The sequence below is a fragment of the Sus scrofa genome, chromosome 13, assembly GCF_054392235.1.
Source record: "Sus scrofa isolate SSC_HxYL_T2T_F1_AM1 chromosome 13, Sscrofa_HxYL_maternal_Yorkshire_Landrace_v2.0, whole genome shotgun sequence".
Taxonomy (NCBI): Eukaryota; Metazoa; Chordata; class Mammalia; order Artiodactyla; family Suidae; genus Sus; species Sus scrofa.
In genome coordinates this window covers 187,627,067-187,647,184 of record NC_139395.1, presented here as the reverse complement: position 1 = coordinate 187,647,184, position 20,118 = coordinate 187,627,067, and the positions used below count along the sequence as shown (strand labels likewise).

Below are 20,118 nucleotides of genomic sequence, written 5' to 3'. Positions count from 1 at the left end.
ATTTATGTGTGTTTTCCTAGATGAACTATACAACTGGATAATCATAAGATACAAGAGGGAAAGCATATCTATCTTAATTCAGGCTGCTAAAACATAACCATGGATTTGGTGGCTTAAACAATAAACATTTATTTTTCTGGTGTCTAGAACCAGGGTTCCAGCACAATTTGTTCTTAGTGGGGGAACTCTTCCTGGTTTGCAGGTAATCTTTCTGTATCCTCACTTAGTGGAGCTGGAGGTAAGGTGGGGGTGGCAGAGAGGAGCTGGGCAAAGAGAAAGAGCAAGTAAGAAAGACAGAAGGCAAGCTCTTTTGGCTCTTAGAAAGACATTAATCCTATGGTGAGAGCTCCACTTCATGACCTAGTTATCACCCAAATGCACCATCTCCTAATACTAACACAATGGAGTTTAGAATTTTAACATGAATTTTGTGGGAGCATAAACATTCAGCCTATAACAGAATGTTTATTACATTTCTCAACTAATACATGAAAAAAATAGAATATAACTGGTTTACCACATCTAATGGATTAACACATATAGACACTGCTTATTAATGAAAGTTAGCAAAATAAAAGACAACCAGACACCTTTTTCATTATCTTGCCAAAGACCAACTCTAGCCTTCCTAAAATGTAGATGATAGTAAAATCAAATTGTCATTTCTCAGTCTTAACTTACTACACAAAACTGTAACAATTGTCTCAATCTCTGTTTCTTGAAATTCTTTATCTCTTGGTTTCTAGGATATCACACTTGCCTAGTTTTTTAAAAATTTTATTTGCGTATAGTTGATTTAAAATGTTGTATTAGTTTCAGGTGTAAAGCAAAGTGAATTAAATATATACATATGTGTGTGTGTGTGTGTATGTATGTATATACCTAAATCCTTTTTCCCATATAGGTTATTACAATCTATTGAGTAGATTCCCTTGAACTGTAAATTAGGTTCTTGTTAACCATCCATTTTATACAGTAATGTATATATATTATTCCCATCCTCTAATTCCTCCCTCTCTACCATGGTTTCCCCTAAGGTAACCATACCATTGCTTCCAAAGAAGACAGACAGATGGACATAAAAAAAATGCATAAAAAGATGCTCAACACACTTGCCTAGTTTTTCTCTTCTCTGGTACTCTATTTCACTCACTTTTATTGGCTTCACCCAATTGTTACCACCTCTCAATTTTGGAGGAATATATGACTCTGTACTCAGATGTACCCTTTATTTCTTCACTTACTCCCTTTGGAGTATCACCTATTTTAATGTTTTTAAATACTGTATATTTACAGAGGACTTAGAAAATCATTCTTGTTTCAAACCCCTCACTGGTATTTAAGACCAGTACATATAATTAGGTAGATGCCTAATACTTAATGTGTTCAAAATTGAGCATTTGATAATCACAAAACTCACATTTCCCCCAATCTCCTCCACATCATTAAACTGAATTCTACTTTACTTTTCAGGCGTGGAGACCAAAAATATCAAATGTAATCCCTGATTACTTATGCCAGGGTCTATAAAGCCCTACTGAAACTATACCTTTTTTTGCCTTTCTGACCTCAACATCTATTTTTTTTTAGGTCTTTTTGTTCATGCCCCACTGGCCCTTCAATCTCCATCAAATATAGACAGGCAAATTCTCACCTCAAGGCTTATGTGGAATTTAAAGAAATCTTCCTTACTTCCTTTAGGTTTTTCTGAAGAGTTTTATATAAATTAATTTCTTTTTTATATATTATATCCGTGATTGCTGCTTTATATTTTTCTTGATAGTAATTAATATTCAATCCTTTAACTATTTATGCCATTCATCTTCTCTTTACTTCAATACAATATAAATTCCATTAGGTTAGACTTTTTGTCATCACTGCTATAACCTATTTGTGATGCAAAGTATATTATATAATATATATAGTGTGATATTATTATATATATAATCTGTGTGTGTGTGAAGTAACATGATATCCAGTACAAGGAAGAATGTATGGGAAAAACATGATTCTATTATTACCTTTGGCATATTTCTGGAATATGAAAATATAGATGTGCAGTTCATACCTAGAAATATAAAAACAGAGTTCATAGAAAATTTAAGTAACGTATTATTTATTAAATATTCCATTTAACAGGCTCAAACTAGTTACTATAGAGTATAAAAGTTAATAAATGCAGCCAGACCATGCCCTTGTTGAAGTTATATTGAGACTTTCTGTCTGCTGATTGTAAGGTCTTTATAAATGAGATTACCTGTTTGGAAGACGTATAGTAAAAAATACCTAAATATCAAAACATATCCAAGAGAGATATAAAGTTTTCAGGGACATAGAAAAAATGTAATCCATATTAAAAGTAAGAAAATGTACAAAGGAATAAAGAGAATCATAGACATTAAATTATCTGAAGTGAAAGAGAAGTTTTAAAGAAGAGTGTATTTAACAGTGCCAAATACTGTAGAAGGATTAAGTAGGATGAGAACAAAACCCAGGGATTGAATTTATTGATGAGGAATTCATTAGTAATTGTAGCAAAAGGAAATAGGAACCAGATTTAATGCATCAGGGAATAAGGTAGAAATAGAGACATTGACATTAACTGTTTCAGTCAATGAGTTTTACTGTGAAAGGAAAGAAATGCAGCACGACATTGTGGACAAGACATTTCAAAGGAAAGATTTTATTTTTATGCTTTCTTTTTATTTATTTCCTTCTTTAGCATAGCAAAGACTAATATAAGGTTGATTAAGGGAAAAACACACTGAGGAGGGAGAAACTGAACAGGTAGGAAGAATAGCATTCTAGACCAAATAGGTCAAAGCCTTAGAAAGACTGTACAAAAGCACAAAGCTTAGAATGAAGGTCAGTCTCTCCTCTGAATAGGAGGAATGTCCAGATAAGTAGTTCTAGAGAAGAGGTAAATTTTGAGGTAAGAAACATGTGTATATCCAACAAATTTCTACAAAAATAATGTGTTATCACAATATCACAAAAGCTCTGAAACAGTAAGTTTGTGATATATCCAGTGTTTTTATTTTGGATTATATCTATGAATCCAATCTACTTTGAATACTTTATAGTCTCTAAAAAGTGGTTGCTGTAATTTTAATGAAAACTATTATTTGTTTTTTTGGAAATCGTAGTTTAGCATTCTCTAATTTTATATATTATTCTAGAAGTCTCACTGGGATTTTCATGATTTTACTGAAGAGCAAGTTGATACCAAATTTCATGTTACTGCACAGCACAAAATAATGAAAATTACCACAATGATGGAAAAATTTGAATGAATATGTTAACAGGATGAGGTGATAATTGGAGAAAAGTCCAATGGTGACCCTGCATAACACCACTAGATCCAGAGACGTTCTTATCCAGAAACTAAGGTAGGACACAACTTAAAAAAAAAAAAAAAAAAGATGGGAATGGTGCCTTTTTAGGGTATTCGGTAATAGAGTATGTGTGTAAGTAAGCTTTCAGAATTTGGTTGGGCAAATGACATGAATCTATCTCAGGAATCCTTGAATGAGGGTACATTTTAGGAAGAGCAGTCCTGTTTATGAAGAATCATGCTTAAGGTAGCATGTATGTACTTTATTTGTTTGGGATTTTTTTTTTAAAGGTGATGCTCTGAGGAGATGCATGACAAATACTGTTATGGCAGAGTTATGTTCCCCTACACACACACACACACACACACACACACACACCCTTGAAAATTCATATGTTAAAGCCCTAACCCCCAGTAGTACAGAACACCAGTTTTCAGAGACAGATTTAAAAGAGGTGATTAAGTTGTAAGGAGGCTGTGAATGTAGGCCTTAATCCAATATGATGGTATCTTTATAGGAAGAGGAAATTTGGACACACAAAGATACTCCAGTGATGAAAGGGTACTCTGTGAGGATACAGCAAGAAGATGACCATCTGAAAGTCAAAGAGAGAGGCCTCAGAAGTAACCAAACCTGCCAATACCTTGAACTTGGTCTTCTGACCTTCATAATTTTGAGAAAAATACTTTCTGCTATTTAGTTCACTCAGTCTGTGGAATTTTGCTAGATCAGGTCTATCAAACTAAAACACAAACCATATCCTTAAGGTTTCTTGGTGAATGGTCCAGATTCTTTGTTAATACTGATGGTGATAACAAAGTAATAATAATTATAAGAATAGTAGAATATAGAATTAGTAGTAACATCTAACATTTGTTAATATATTATACTGTGTATGTTATAATGTATTATACTGTATATTTACTAAATATGTATATATATACTATATATATACATGTGTATACATATATTAGATCAACTACTGTTATACATTTTATAGACAAAGATTAAATAATTTCCCCAATGTCACAAAAAGTAGTGGAGAAGCAGTGACTGTCATTGATAAACTAATATCTTGAAATATCATATTTTTCAAAACATAGTTTGAGCAGCATACAGATAACTCATTTACATCAGATAAAAAAATTAGAAAAAAGAAAACCTGATCAAAACTGTGCATGTTTGGTGGAATAAAATCTAAACTAAATAAAAGGATATTTAAGAGCCATACACACACAAAAAAATATGTTTCTATAGAAAATAATCTGACAGCTCTTCAGTCTGTATTCTCCAGGACAGGTACAGATTAAATGAAAAGTTGGATTAAACCAAAATTCTGCTTTGCCAGCCTAGCATAGTGACATTAAAAAAAAGGCAGGGGAGTCAAGTATAGGCCAGGGAGCATTTATAATTACTGACCAAGAAATTTAAATTAGATCACTGCAGACATGTAGGAGGTGAGAGACACTGAAATTGTGGGAACATAAATGGATAGATGGACAGGAAATTAAAAAAGAGTTTCGGGGAATTAATATCAGAGAGAATGAGGTGGAAAGATAAAAGGTGTTGGTCAGGATGTTGGATGTATAAAGTTGCAATTATCAAGGGATGGCTATGATCAGTACTGAGACTTTCTGGGTATTGTATCTGCAAGTAAATGACTGAGAAAAGCTGACCTACAAGACTTTTGGAAGAAATAAATCCAAGGGATTGAGAGAGAGTCTGGACATTAGGAGAATCATACACATGAAAATTACACTCCCAAAACACCAAGTATGAAAACAATAGTAGTATTAGAGAGAATAGATTGGTCTGGAAATTAAAAATAATGAAAAAATTGGGGAAATGTGCAGGATGGATGGATGGGTACAATAACACATGTTAGTAATATACTCCTGTATGAGATGCAAAACTAATTGTATATAGCTTTGTGTGTGTCTGTATGTCTATGTTTTCCCAAGAGGGAACAAAAAAAAAAAATCATCTGAAAAGAGCTACTTGAAGCTGCTACTAGAGAAGACTTGAGGAGAATTAGTGTTCTCATTAGAAGAAGAAGTTGAAGATGAAACAAGTATCCGGATAAAGTTAAATGTATATGTTTTTTTTTTTTTTTCCAGAGTATAATAGAGCTTTGGAGAAGTGAGCAAAGGGGAAATAATGAGGTAAGTACAGGGCCTTAGAGTCTGTAAGATGAGAGTTGACTTAGGCCTTAGTTCCTGGTATGGCTACCATAATCATGCATAAAATCATAATGATACTGATTCTAGTAGATTCTGGGCAGACAGTGTGGCAAAGGTTTAAATATGAGTGGATTGGAAGGCACAGACTTTAGTTGTTAGTGAGAGACTGAAAGTACAGATAATAGACAAACTCTATATAAAAGTAGAATTCTGACAACCTGCAGCATCCTCGCAGGAAAGTAACGCTCTTATCTAAAGCAAGCCCCAGAAGCTAGCCTGCTGTTATGTCAGACTTGGGAATTCATACTGATATCTCAAGTGATAATTTGGGAAGCCAAACAATAGTAACCCCTATTAATAACTGGCCCAAGTGGTCTGCACTTGATTAATAACCAACAGCTTCCCCAATTGTTGTTCCTGGTCTACCAGTGAAAACCAAACGTGCACCCATAGCCAGTTACATAGGATAACCTGCTTCTAGTTTGCCTACAGCTTTTCCATGCCAACAACCTCCAATTAGGAATACATGAAGCCTTCACTTTTTTCCAATACAAAGCTTTTCCTCTCTTCTGTCTACCTTCTGCTAAAATGCAAGTGATGATGGCTGAGTTTGAGGCTCAAGCCTTCACTTATTCAACACTAAAAATCTGGGAAAATGTCTTTGAGGAGTCATGGTCTTAATCTCTGGTCCAATATAATATTAACACATTTTGAGCTCAAGATCTTACTCTATGTATATGTGCATGATCTAATTCCTGGCTGATATACTTGAGGATATTTTCAGGAAGCTGGATACACTCTAATTTTATGGACTTCTCTGAACCTTCTTTGTGTTAACTACTTATCTTAATTAAAATCCTCATAGACATCTTTTCAGGGTGGCATCTCCTGAGTACATTTTATACTGTAATTTGTCACTTTTCCCCATTCCTATTGAGAATTCCTTATCTCTTGTTTTACATATTTCTCATATTATTTTTCTTATTTATTTGTATTGTATCCCTCCTAGGCTAGAAAGAAACATCTTTAAGGATAAAAGGCAAAGATGTTTATTAATGAATGGCTTCCAAGGGTCTACAGCAATGGCAATGTTTAGGCAGATTCCACTTTGTTGAAATCTAAAACATGTTCCTGATAATTTAGTTTCTGCTAATTTAGACAATAACTAAAAACAAACATTGAGTGAATATTTAAACACATGACTACAACCTAAGAAGGTATCTTGACAGATGTACTGATCACTAAATGTTCTTCAGCTATTCCTTCTGTTTCCACCTCTGAAATTCAGAGCAGTAAGTAATAATGGCATCTCATCAACCTCCCCACATTGATGGAGAAGACTCTGTTCTTATCTAGTTTTTGTCCTAGCTGTTCACACTAACACCTCTTCCTTTAATGATTAATATTCATAATCCCACTATTGCTGAGTATAGTACCCAGTCATGACCATTTAATAAGCGTGACCATAAAATCCAGACAACTGTGGAGCCCATTCTTCAGTCTTATGTGGATAGGGAACCAAGCCAGAAGTCTGATCCAATAGTCCTCAGCCAGTGTCAAACCCCAAATTTCAAGAGTTTGGGCAGTTGCCTGGCCTATACCTTGATAATAGCTCCACCTGCCCAAGATCATTACTAGCAGACTCATTCAGAAATCCAAACTGAGCAGACTAGTTGAGAACTGTATATGTCAAAGCAAACTTATGAAGTATGGAGAAGAGAAGACTCTCAAATGCAAAGATACCAATGAAAGGAATGAATGAAGGATCGAGAAAAATCATGTAAATATGATATCACAAACTGACACTAAAGAAAAGTATATTTATGAAATGTCAAGCAAGGGATTCAAAACAATTCTCTTAAAGAAGTTTAATGAACTACAAGAATGTATGGATTTCGACAAAATTAAGAAAACAATGAATGAATTAAAAAAAATTTAACAAAGATAGAGAAACTATAAAACACACACACACACACACACACACACATTGACAGAAATCCTAGAGCAGAAAAATACAGTGAACAGAAGAATTCAATGGAGAGCTTAAAAAGCATATCTGGACACATAGAACAATCATAAATTGAAAGATAGGACATTTGAAATTACGTAGTAAGAGGAGTAAAAAGAAAAACAGAATGACAAAGAGTGAGGTAAACCTATGGGACTTATGGGACACAATTAAAAGAAAGAGTATTCATATTATGGGAATTCCAAAAGGAAAAGAGAAAGGGATAGAATATCCCCTTATTATTTAAAATAATATTGGCTAAACATTTACCAAATCAAGAGACATCCAGATTCATGAAGCCCAAAGACACAAAAATAGGTTGAGCCTGAATAGAGCTACACTGAGAAATTATAATTAAATTCACAAAAGACAAAGAAAAATTTTAAAGTAGCAAGAGAAATGAGAGAAATTACATACAAGGGATCCCTCCATAAAATTACTGTTCAGGTCAGTGAGAATATCATAATATATTCAAATATTAAAAGAAAACAACTTTCAAGCAACAATCCTATACCCAGCAAAGCTGTCTTTCAGAAATGAAGGAGGGATAAAGACTTAAACAAACAAAATCTCAGGAATATCCATTCCATGTTCACAGCAGCATTGTTTACCAGAATCATGACATAGAAACATACCATGTTCAACAATGGATGAATGGATAATAAAGTTATGGTGTATATACACATACAACTATGTGTTTTATTTTGTATACATATATAATGAAATATTATTCAACCATTAAAGATTTAGCAAATCTTTCCATTTTCAACAACATGGATGGACCTTGTGGGTATTGTCCTAGGTGAAGTAATCATACAGAGAGAAACGTATACTATATAATCTCACTTATATATGGAATCTAGAAAAAAAAAAACTCACAGAAAAGAAGATTGTACATGTGGTTACCAGAAGTGTGGGGGGAGGGGTTGGTGAAATTGAAGCAAAGTGGTAAAAAGGGACAAAATATCAATTATAACATAAATACTGATGATATAATGTTCAACAAGATGACAATAGTTAATACTTCTGTTTATTTGAAATTTTCCAAAAGAGTAAACCTAAGTTCTCATCATAAGTAAAACAATTTCTTTTGTAAGTATATGAGGTGATAGAAGCTAATTAACTTTTTATAGTAATAATTTTACAATATATGTGTGTTAAGTCAATATGCTGTTCATCTTAGCTTTATAAAGGGCTATATGTCAATTATATAAAGGAAAACTGGAAAAAAGTTATATTATTTCATATTTTCCTACAAATTTTATATTTTTCTGGAATAAATTAAATGAAGATGAATGTCAATATGATATTTATACATATAAACTTTATGGGAGATGAAAAGGAAATGGACATTTTATGAAATTCATTTTCTGTCATGTGTGTCCTCTGAAAAACACAAATCCCTAAAATATAAGCCCCTAATACCTATCTCAGTAATGTTTCTTACTAGGACTATTGACATTCTGGTGAACCACTAATTTTTAGTATTAAACACAGTAATTCTTAATTTATAACCATCAGAAACACCCACACATATTTCAAATGCCCTTGGAATAGGGCTCAGAGATAAATGGGCAGGTTTGGTAATAAAGGTAATAGATTTAAGTACATAGCCATGACCAATCTCCCAAAAGAAAAAGAAACCTGTTTTCTTATAGATAAATTACATCTTTCTCTATTGACTAATTGGTCTCACATATGTTTAACCTTTGCAAGCCTTTCTGGAAGGAGTAAGGAAGCAGCGCATTTCTATGATGATAATGAATTCATGTTTCCACTACAGCACCTGTGAAAATCAGAGACTGGTTTTAGACTTTCCAAATATCCCCAGAGTGATTATGCTCTCGTGGAGTTTAGGCAACAAAGCTGTCAGTAAATGTTTCAAGACCTTTAAATATATGAAAGTGCTAGGGAGTTGGAAGATGTGGGAATAAAATTTCTTCTGTTTTGCCCTTATAAATCTTAGACAATCTTTCCTTTCTAAGAACTGCAAGTGAACATTGTGGGAGTTGACAAGAAAGGATCTAAGAGTAACATTTCAACCTTGCTTTATGAGAAGACCTTGAGACCCACTTCTCCCTCAATAAAAGAAAGAGATTTGGTCTCAGAAAAGCAATCAATTGTTAAAAATGTCATTTCCATAACAGAGTAGGATTCTAATTCCTTCTAAAGCTGGTATTATATTTTGCATTATGTTTAAATAACAGAGTTTCTTGTGTTTATCTTCCTCTCAAAAATCCTATCTCCCCATCTCTCTAGAAACACAAGATAAAGGAATGTGTGGAATAGAAATGCTACCCTGTGAAAGGGGAACTAGAGAAATCTCACTTTACCATTTTAAATTCCTTGTATATTTTAAATGTAATATAACTATACAAACAAATTGATAAAAACTATAACATATGATGTATTTCCATAACTTAGTGTTTCCAAAATTTCCATGATTTTGGTGCCAAATTCTTAATTGTGGCCATTCTTAGACCAATGGTAATTATTGATGTAATTTTTTTAATTACACTCTTTCCTAAAAAGAATTTTAAGATTTTTTTTTAAATTTTAGGCAAAACTGCAGGAAAATGTAGTGGTTTCCCATATATCCCCTGTCCCACAGATGCAGAGCCTCTCCTGTTATCAACAAATCACTGCAGGGTGATACATCTGTTACAAGTGATGAATCTACACTGACAGACAATATCACCTGCAGTCCACAGTTTACAATACTTTGTTGTACATTCCATGGCTCTACAGGTTTAAATAAACCTATAATGAAATTTATTTATCATTATGATATCATACATTGAACCCTTCCAACTCTAAAAATCCTCCAGTTCTCTCTATTCATTCCTTATCCCCTAAACCCTGGCAACCACTAATCTTGTTACTGTCTCCACAGTTCAGACTAGCCTCCATCACTAAGCAATATGGATTTAAGATTCTGACATGAGTTCTCATGGTTTAATTACTCATTCTTAGTGATGAATAATATTCTATTGTTTTAATATACTACAATTCACTTTCCATTTTCCTACCGAAGGGCATCTTTTGGTCCAGCTTTTAGTAATTATGAATAAAAATGATATACATAACCATTTACACAATTTGTGTGAATATAAGTTTGTTTCTTGTCCTTGTCATATTTTGTCTTTTTAGGGCCTCAACCGCGACATATGGAGGTTCACAGGCTAGGGGTTGAATTGAAGCTGTAGCTGCCGGCATACTCCACAGCCACAGCATCACAGCATCCAAGCTGTTAGTGCAACCTACACCACAGTTCATGTTAACACCAGATCCTTAACCCAATGAGCGAGGCCAGGGATCAAACCCACATCCTCATGGATGCTAGTCTAGTTTGATAATCACTGAGCCATGAGGGGAACTCCTGTGTAAACATAAGTTTTTAATTCCTTTGGATATTAACCAAGAATGTCATTGCTCAATCCTATACCAGATTATGTTTAATTTTGTAAGTAATCAGCTACTATCTTCTGAAATTGCTACATCATTTTGCTTTCATAGCAGAAACATGACTTTCTGTTGCTCCACATTGTACAAGCATTTAGTATTGTCAGTGTTCTGGATTCGGGCCATTCTAACAGGTGTATAGTGATATCCCACCATTGTTTTCATTTGTATTTTTCAGATGACATACGACATAGAGAATCTTTTCACATGCTTATGTACAATTTGTGTACCTTTTTCAGTATCTGTTAAGGTTTTAGTCCCATATTTTAATCATGCTGTATGTCTTTGCTGAGATAAAATGTTTTTGTATGTTTTAAAAGTTTTTTATCAGATGTGATCTTTTACACTAGTTTCTCCTAGTCTGTAGTTTACCTTGTTCTTTTGACATTGTCTTTTGCAGAGCATATATTTCTAATTTTACTGAAGTCCACCCACTTTTTCATTTATTTATTTCATGGACCATGATTTTGGCTTTCTATCTAAAAAAGACATCACCATGCTTAAGGTTGTCTAGGTTCTCTCTCCTAACAATCTTCTAGGAGTTATATAGTTTTGCATTTTACCTTTAGATCTGTGATTTTTTTTTTATTTTCCCACTGTACAGCAAGGGGGTCAGATTATCCTTACATGTATACATTGCAATTACAGTTTTTCCTCCACTCTTTCTTCTGTTGCAACATGAGTATCTAGACATAGTTCTCAATGCTATTCAGCAGGATCTCCTTGTAAATCTATTCTAGGTTGTGTCTGATAAGCTCAAGCTCCCGATCCCTCCCACTCCCCCCCCTCCCATCAGGCAACCACAAGTCTCTTCTCCAAGTCCATGATTTTCTTTCCTGAGGAGATGTTCATTTGTGCTGGATATTAGATTCCAGTTATAAGTGATATCATATGGTATTTGTCTTTGTCTTTCTGGCTCATTTCACTCAGGATGAGATTCTCTAGTTCCATCCATGTTGCTGCAAATGGCATTATGTCATCCTTTTTTATGGCTGAGTAGTATTCCATTGTGTATATATACCACCTCTTCCGAATCCAATCATCTGTCGATGGACATTTGGGTTGTTTCCATGTCCTGGCTATTGTAAATAGTGCTGCAATGAACATGCGGGTGCATGTGTCTCTTTTAAGTAGAGCTTTGTCCGGATAGATGCCCAAGAGTGGGATTGCAGGGTCATATGGAAGTTCTATGTATAGATTTCTAAGGTATCTCCAAACTGTTCTCCATAGTGGCTGTACATTCCCACCAGCAGTGCAGGAGGGTTCCCTTTTCTCCACAGCCCCTCCAGCACTTGTTATTTGTGGATTTATTAATGATGTGATTTTTAACTTATAAGATTTATAAGTTATGTTCTCATTTTTGCATGTGGATGCCCAGTTGTTCTAACACCATTTGTTGAACATACTTATATTTGCTCCACTGTATTGCCTTTGCTTATTTGTCAAAGATTAGTGGGCTGTATTTAAATGGGTCTGATTCTGGGTTTTCTATTCTGTCCCATATCTTTTGTCTGAACTTTCAGTTCAGTTCACTTTGATTACTGCAGATTTATACTATTGTCTTGGTGTCAGGTAATCTGTCCTCCTAATCTCTTCTTCCCATCAGTATTGCTTTGGTGATTCTGAGACTTTTGCCACTTTAGAATCAAGTTTGTGAATATACTAAAAATAAATTGCTGGGATTTTGATCAAGATTGTATTGCATCTATACATCAATTCTAGAAGAATGATATCTTGGCAATATTGAGAGTACCTGTCCACAGACATGAAATATCTCTCTATTATTTAGATCTTTGACCTTGTTCATCAGAGTTTTATAGCTTTTTTTAATATATATCTTGCACACATTTTGTTATATTTTTATGCATTTCATTTTTATGGGGGGATAATATAACTTGTACTTTTTTTAATTTCAAATTTCACTTGTTCATTGCTTTATAGTAAAGTACTTGACTTTTGTGTATTAATCTTGTATCCTGGGACCTTGCTATAATTACTAGTTAGCTCGAGGATAATTTTTATCTATTTTGTTGGACTTTCTACATAGACAGTCATGTCATTTATAAATAAGACAGTTTTATTTATTCCTTCTCATCTGTATGTCTATAATTTTCTTGTCTAATTGCATTATATAGAACTTCCAGTATGATGTTGAAAAGGAATGGTGTGAAGAGACATCTTTGTTTTGTAACTGATTTTAATGAGAAAACTTCAAGTTTTTCATTAACTATGATGTTAACTCCAGGATTCTCATAGATATTCTAATTAAATCAAGGAAGTTCACCTTTATTCCTACTTTGCTAGTAATTTTTATCACGAATGAGTGCTGGATTTTGTCAAATTCTTTTTTTTCCATTTATTCTTTTTTTTTCTTTTTTAGTCTGTTTTGATGGATTACCTTAATTGGCTTTTGAAAGTTGAACGAATCCTTGCATACCTGGACTAAATTCCACTTGGTTATGGTGTAAAATTGTTTTGTATATTGTGGATTTTATTTGTTAGCACTTTGTTGAAGATTTTTACATCCAAGTTCATTAAAGATATTGGCCTATAGTTTGTTTTGTTTTATTTGGAATGCCTTTTTATAGTTTCATTAGTAGATGATGTCCTCATAGAATGAATCAGGAAGTATTCCTCTGCTTCTATATTCTTAAAAAGACTATAAATAATTGGTTCAATTGCTTTCTTAAGTGTTTGATAGAATTTCCTAGTTTATTTGCATGAGGCTGATGCTATGTGTTTTGGAAGGTAATAAATTATTGATTGAATTTCTAAATAGATACAGGCCTATTTGGATTGCCTATCTGTTGTATAAATTTTGGCAAATTGTGTCTTCAATAAATTGATACATTTCATCTAGGTTATTACTTTTGTGGGCTTAGATTAGTTCATAGTGTTCCTTGATTATTCTTTTAATGTCCATATGATCTGTAATTGTGTCCCCTATTTCATTTCTGATATTGATAATGTGGATCCTCTATCTTCTCTTCTTAATCTAGAGGCTTAATAATTTTATGGATATTTTAAGTGACAGAATCTCTTAAAGAATCTATTTGTTTGACTTTACTGATTTATTTCTTCTTCAATGCTTTTATTTATATAGATCCAATTTCTTCAACTGTATTATTTTCCTTATCTCTAAAAAACTTAAAATTTCTTGCAAGGCCCATCTACAGGCAAAAATTCCCTCAAATTTAGATTGAAAAAATATGTATTTCTCCTTTACTTTCGAAGATAATTTTGCTTGCTATAAAATTTTTATGTTCATAGCTCTTTGTCTCTCACTTTTCTTTTTCTTTTTTTTTTTGCCTTTTAGGGCTTCATCTGAGGCATATGGAAGTTCCAGGCTAGGGGTCTAATTGGAGCTATAGCTGCCAGCCTATGCCGTAGTAATGTGGGATCTGAGCCATGTATATTTCCTTCAGTACAGCTCATGGCAACACAGGATCCTTGACCCACTGAGCAAGGTCGAATCTGCATACTCATAGATACTAGTTCGGTTTATTTGCACTGCACCACAATGAGAACTCCTCTTTCAATACTTTTAATATTTCCCTCATTCTCTTTTTTCCATGACTTCTCAGAAGTTGGATATAATTATTATTTTTCTTTATCTATAGGTAAGTTGTTTTTTCTTTTTTCTGTAACTTTTCTGTATTTTTAAATTTTCTACAGTATGAAAATAATATCTGTAGATGTGGATTTCCCGGCGTTTATCAAATTTGGTATTCTCTAAGCTTCCTAGGTGCATAATTTGGCATATGATATATATTTGGGGAAATTATCAGCTATTATCTTTTCAAATACCATTTGATCTTATCTCTTTTTCTCCTTCTGGTTTTCCCATTAAGAATATATTATAGGAGTTCCTGTCGTGGCGCAGTGGTTAACGAATCCGACTAGGAACCATGAGGTTGCGGGTTCGGTCCCTGCCCTTGCTCATTTGGTTAACGATCTGGTGTTGCTGTGAGCTGTGGTGTAGGTTGCAGACGCGGCTCGGATCCCGCGTTGCTGTGGCTCTGGTGTAGGCCGGGGGGTACAGCTCCAATTCGACCCCTAGCCTGGGAACCTCCATATGCCACAAGAGCGGCCCAAAGAAATAGCAAAAAATAAAGACAAAAAAAAAAAAAAAGAATATATTATATCTTCTGTAGCTGTTCTACAATCCTTAGATATTTTTTATGTATTCATTCTTTGTTCTCTTTGCTTTGCAATTTTCAAGTATTCTCTGGTTCAGAAATTCTTTTCTCAGCCTCTTCTAGTCCACTAATAATCCCATAAAAGACAGCTGTCATTTCTGTTACAGAGTTTTTGATCTCTAATAATTCTATTTTGATCTTTTTTTTTTTCAGGATTTTCATGTCTCTGCTAACATTGACCATCTATTCTTACATGCTGACTACCTCATTCATTATAGCCCTTAGCATAATAATTATAGTTGTTTTAAATTCCAAGTCTAGTAAGTACAATATCACTGCCATATCTGGTTTGGTGCTTGCTCTGGTTTTTCAAACTGGTACCAAATTTATTTTGGTAGGCCTTATAAGTTTTTCTTCGTAATGAGACATAAAATGCCAGATAAAAGGAACTGCTATAAATAGGCCTTTAGTAAAGTGATAGTGAAGTATGGGGTAACAGGAAGTGTTCTATGGTACTATGATTTTGTCTCAATCTTTTAGTGAACTGATGCCGCCAGACTGTGAGCATCGCAATTATTTTAATTTTTTGTTTGTTATTTTTTCTTTCTCCTTACATCAGACAGAATTGATAGAATGACTGGAGTTTGCTATTACCCTTTCCTCTGGTCAGTAAGGCCCTGATAATATCCCAGAAAGTTAGGCTGTGATTAACTAGTTTCCCTTGGGGCAGTCCTTGTTAGATCTCATCAATGAATTTGGTAAAGTTGCAGGAAACACAATTAATACATAAAAATTGACTAAATTGACTGCATTTCTATCTATTAACAATGAAACATAAGAAAGAAAAATTAGGGAAATAATCCAATTTACCATCCCATCAAAATGAAAATATACCTAGGAATAAACCTATCTAAAGAGACAAAAGACCTGTGTTCTGAAAACTATGAGATGCTGATGAAGGAAATCAAAGATGACACCAAAAAAACAGAAAGGCATACCATGCTCTTGGATTGGAATAATCAAAATTGTCAAAATGACGATACTACCCAAGGCAATGTACAGCTTCAATGTAATCTCTAGCAGGTTACCAATGGAATTCTTCAAAGAACTAGAACACAATATTTTAAAATGGAAATATAAAACACTCTGAATAGCCAAAGAAATTCTTTTTTTCTTTTTTTGGTCTTTTTGCTATTTCTTTGGGCCGCTCCCGCGGCATATGGAGGTTCCCAGGCTAGGGGTCGAATCAGAGCTGTAGCCACCAGCCTACGCCAGAGCCACAGCAACGAGGGATCCGAGCCGCGTCTGCAACCTACACCACAGCTCATGGCAACGCCAGATCGTTAACCCACTGAGCAAGGGCAGGGACCGAACCCTCAACCTCATGGTTCCTAGTCGGATTCGTTAACCACTGCGCCACGACGAGAACTCCTAAAGAAATTCTGACAAAGAAAAATGGATCTGCAGGAATCAGGCTCCTTGACTTCAGACCATACTATAAGCTACAGTCATCGAAACAGTACTGGCACAAAAACAGAGATATAGATCAATGGACCAGCATAGAAAGCCCCAAAATAAACCCAAGCACCTATAGTCAACTAATCTATTGACAAAGGAGGCAAGAATATATAGTAGAGGAAAGGCAATCTCTTCAAGAAGTAGTACAGAGAAAACTGAACAATTACATGTAAAAGAAGGAAATTAGAACATTCTCTAACATGACTCAAAAATATAAACTCAAAATAGATTAATGTCTTAAAGATAAGGTCAGCTACCATAAAACTCCTAGAGGAAAACATAGTCAGAACACTCTGCCATAAATTGCAGTGATATCTTTTTAGATCCATCTCCTAAAATAACAGTAATAAAAACAAAAATTAACAAATGGGACCTAATTAAACTTAAAAGCTTTTGCATAGCAAAGGAAGCCATTAAAAAAAGACAACCCACATATGGGAGAAAATCTTTGCAACCCAAGCAACCAACAAGGGATTAGTATACAGACATCACTGGAGCTTTACACACACACATACAAAAAAAAAAAAAAAAAAAGGGCGGAGGATCTAATTAGATATTTCTCCAAAGAAACCATACAGAGAGACAAAAAAATACATGAAAAGATGTTCAACATCACTATTAGAGAAATGCAAGTCAAAACTACAATGAGGTATCATGTCACACTGGTCAGAATGGCTACCATCCAAAAATCTGCAAACAATAAATGCTGGAGAGTGTGTGAAGAAAAGGCAACAATCCTACACTGTTGGTAGAAATGTAATTTGGTACAACCGCTATGCAAGATATAGTATGGAGCTTCCTTAAAAAAATAAATATAGAAAAACCTGCCATATTATCCAGCAATCACACTCCTGGGTATATATCTGGAGAAAACTATAAATCATAAAGATATATGCACTCCAATGTTCACTGAAGCACTATTTACAATAGCCAAAACATGGACGCTAGATAAATGTCCATAACATTTAGATAAGTGTCCATAAGCAGAGGAATGGATAAAGAAGATGTGAGACATTAATACCATGGAATATAATTCAGCCATAAAAGAATAATGAAATGAAGCCATTTCTAGCAACATGGATGAACCTAGAGATTATCTTACTGAGTGAAGTAAGTCAGATAGAGAAAGACAAATGTCACATGGTATCGCTTTTATGTAGATTCTAATAAAAAGTATACAAAATAACTTATTTATTAAATAGAAAGAAATTCACAGATTTCAAAAACTAATTAATATTACCACAGGTGAAACCATTGAAAGGAGGGAAGAATTTGGAGGGTGGGAATAACATATACAAACTACTGGGTAAATAGTTGATTAATAAGAACTTACTCTATAGCACATGGAGGTCTACTTAATCATTTGTAATAACCTATATGGGGAAAAGGGAGATATATATATATATATATATATATATATATATATATATATATATGATTCACTTTGTTGTACACCTGAAATAGATCCAATATTGTAAGACGGCTATACTCCAATAAAATAAAAAAAAATCAAAACTTAAATATCATCACATCACTTCATGTCAGATTTTTCACATCATTAGTTAAGCTTAGATAAGATTTTTTCTATAACATTAGTTATGAAAATCCTTAAAATTTCAGTTTTAAAGAATTTTAATGTTTTAATAATATAAATTTAATAGAAGATATGCAAGACTTCTATACTATAAGTGACAAATGGAAATAATTAACAAATAATTAATGGAGATATATAGATTAGAATACTTTGTATTGCTAAGATTGTAATTCTTCCCAATTTTATCTATAGGTTCAAAGTAGTTCCAATCAGAATCCTAAAATTCAATTTGAAGAAATATATAAGTTATTTCTAAAATTTATATTACAAAGAAAGGATTTATAATATCAAAAAATAAAATGAAGTTCCAAGACCAGACAATTTGAAAAACTTATTTTTATGTTAGAATAATCAAGACAGTAGCATTGGTATTAGAAAATCCAAAAGCCATACAGATCAATGAACACAAAAGAATGCAGAAATAAATCAAAATTTATAGGGTAAATTATTTTTTGAAATCAGTGGTGTAATTCAATGGACTAGGGGTAGTCTTTTCAACAAAAGGTGCTGGAACAACTGGATATCTGACTTTTGTTTTTTTTTTAAATAATACTGACATTTATTATAGAATATAGACCTAAACATTTAAACATAAATAACATTACTATAAGAAAACAGGGAAAATACTTGTTACCTCACAATAGACAAAGATTAATTGAAGAAGGCAGCACAAAAAGCATGAGATATACAGAAAAAAAGTGATATAATGTACTTCACCAAAATTAACTTTTTTTTGCTCTTCCAAAGACACAAACAAGTGAAAATATAACAACAAATGGAAAAAATATTTGGATTCATATATCTGATGAAGGGTTTGTTTACTGAATATATAAAGTTCTAAAATTCAATAAAAAATTTTAAAAAATCATTTAAGATGGGAAAAAATTGAACTGACACTTCAAAGAGAGAATAATAGACAGTAAGCAAATGAAAAGTACCATTCACAGATGAATGGATTAAGAGGATGTGGCACATATACAGAATGGAATACTATTCGGTCTTAAAAAATAATGAAATAATACCATTTACAGAAACATGGATGAAACTAGATTCTCACAGTAACTGAAGCCAGTCAGAGAGAAAAATACAAATGCTAGATGATATCACTCATATATGGAATGTAAAATATGACACAAATGAACATATCTAACACAGAAACAGTTATCTATAGAACAGATTTGTGGCTGTCATGGTGGTGGTGGGGAGTGGGCAGGTAGTGGAAGGGATTGGGAGAATGGGGTTAGTGGATGCAAATTACTACATTTAGAATGGATAAACTGTTAGGTCCTACTATATAGCACAGGGAATTATATCCAATTTCCTTGATAGACCATAATGGAAAATAATATAAAAAGTTACTTTCCTGCACAGCAGAATATGTCACAACATTGTAAATCAACACTTGAATTAAAAAAAAAAGTTGCAGGAGTTCTTGCTGTGGCACACTGAAAATGAGGATGCCATGAGTTGTGGTGTAGGTTGCAGACATAGCTCAGATCTCAAGTGGCTGTGGCATAGATTGGCAGCTGTGGCTCCGACTTGACCCATAGTGTGGGAACTTCCATAAGCTGCACATGCAGCCCTAAAAATAAAAATAAAAAAAATAAATTTAAAAAGTTGCAACATCATTAGTGATTAAGAAAATGGGAATTTAAATCACAATGAGATACCATTATTCACACTAGAATGGCTAAAATTAAGAAGACTGAAACACTATGCTCTGGTAAGTACGTGGTTCAACTAATTTAAGGTGTTCTCATACACTGTTGATAGGATTAAAAAATTTGCTATGATCACTTTAGAAAACAGATTGACAGTGTTTTATAAAGTAAAATATACACATATCTTATAACTCTGCAATCCCAGTCCTACGTATTTAACC

The 20,118-nt window shown here is 33.5% G+C and overlaps 1 protein-coding gene across 1 annotated transcript in view; it reads left to right on the top strand.

Annotated features, from left to right (window-relative positions):
• The window catches only part of LOC146397805 (uncharacterized), a 1,134,194-nt gene that overhangs the window by 1,094,921 nt on the left and 19,155 nt on the right, over positions 1 to 20,118 (top strand). The window contains exons 9-10 of the mRNA XM_084989253.1: positions 3,180 to 3,389; positions 5,453 to 5,497. The gene's annotated coding sequence lies outside the window, so the exon portion shown is untranslated. The remainder of the gene's footprint in view (positions 1 to 3,179; positions 3,390 to 5,452; positions 5,498 to 20,118) is intronic.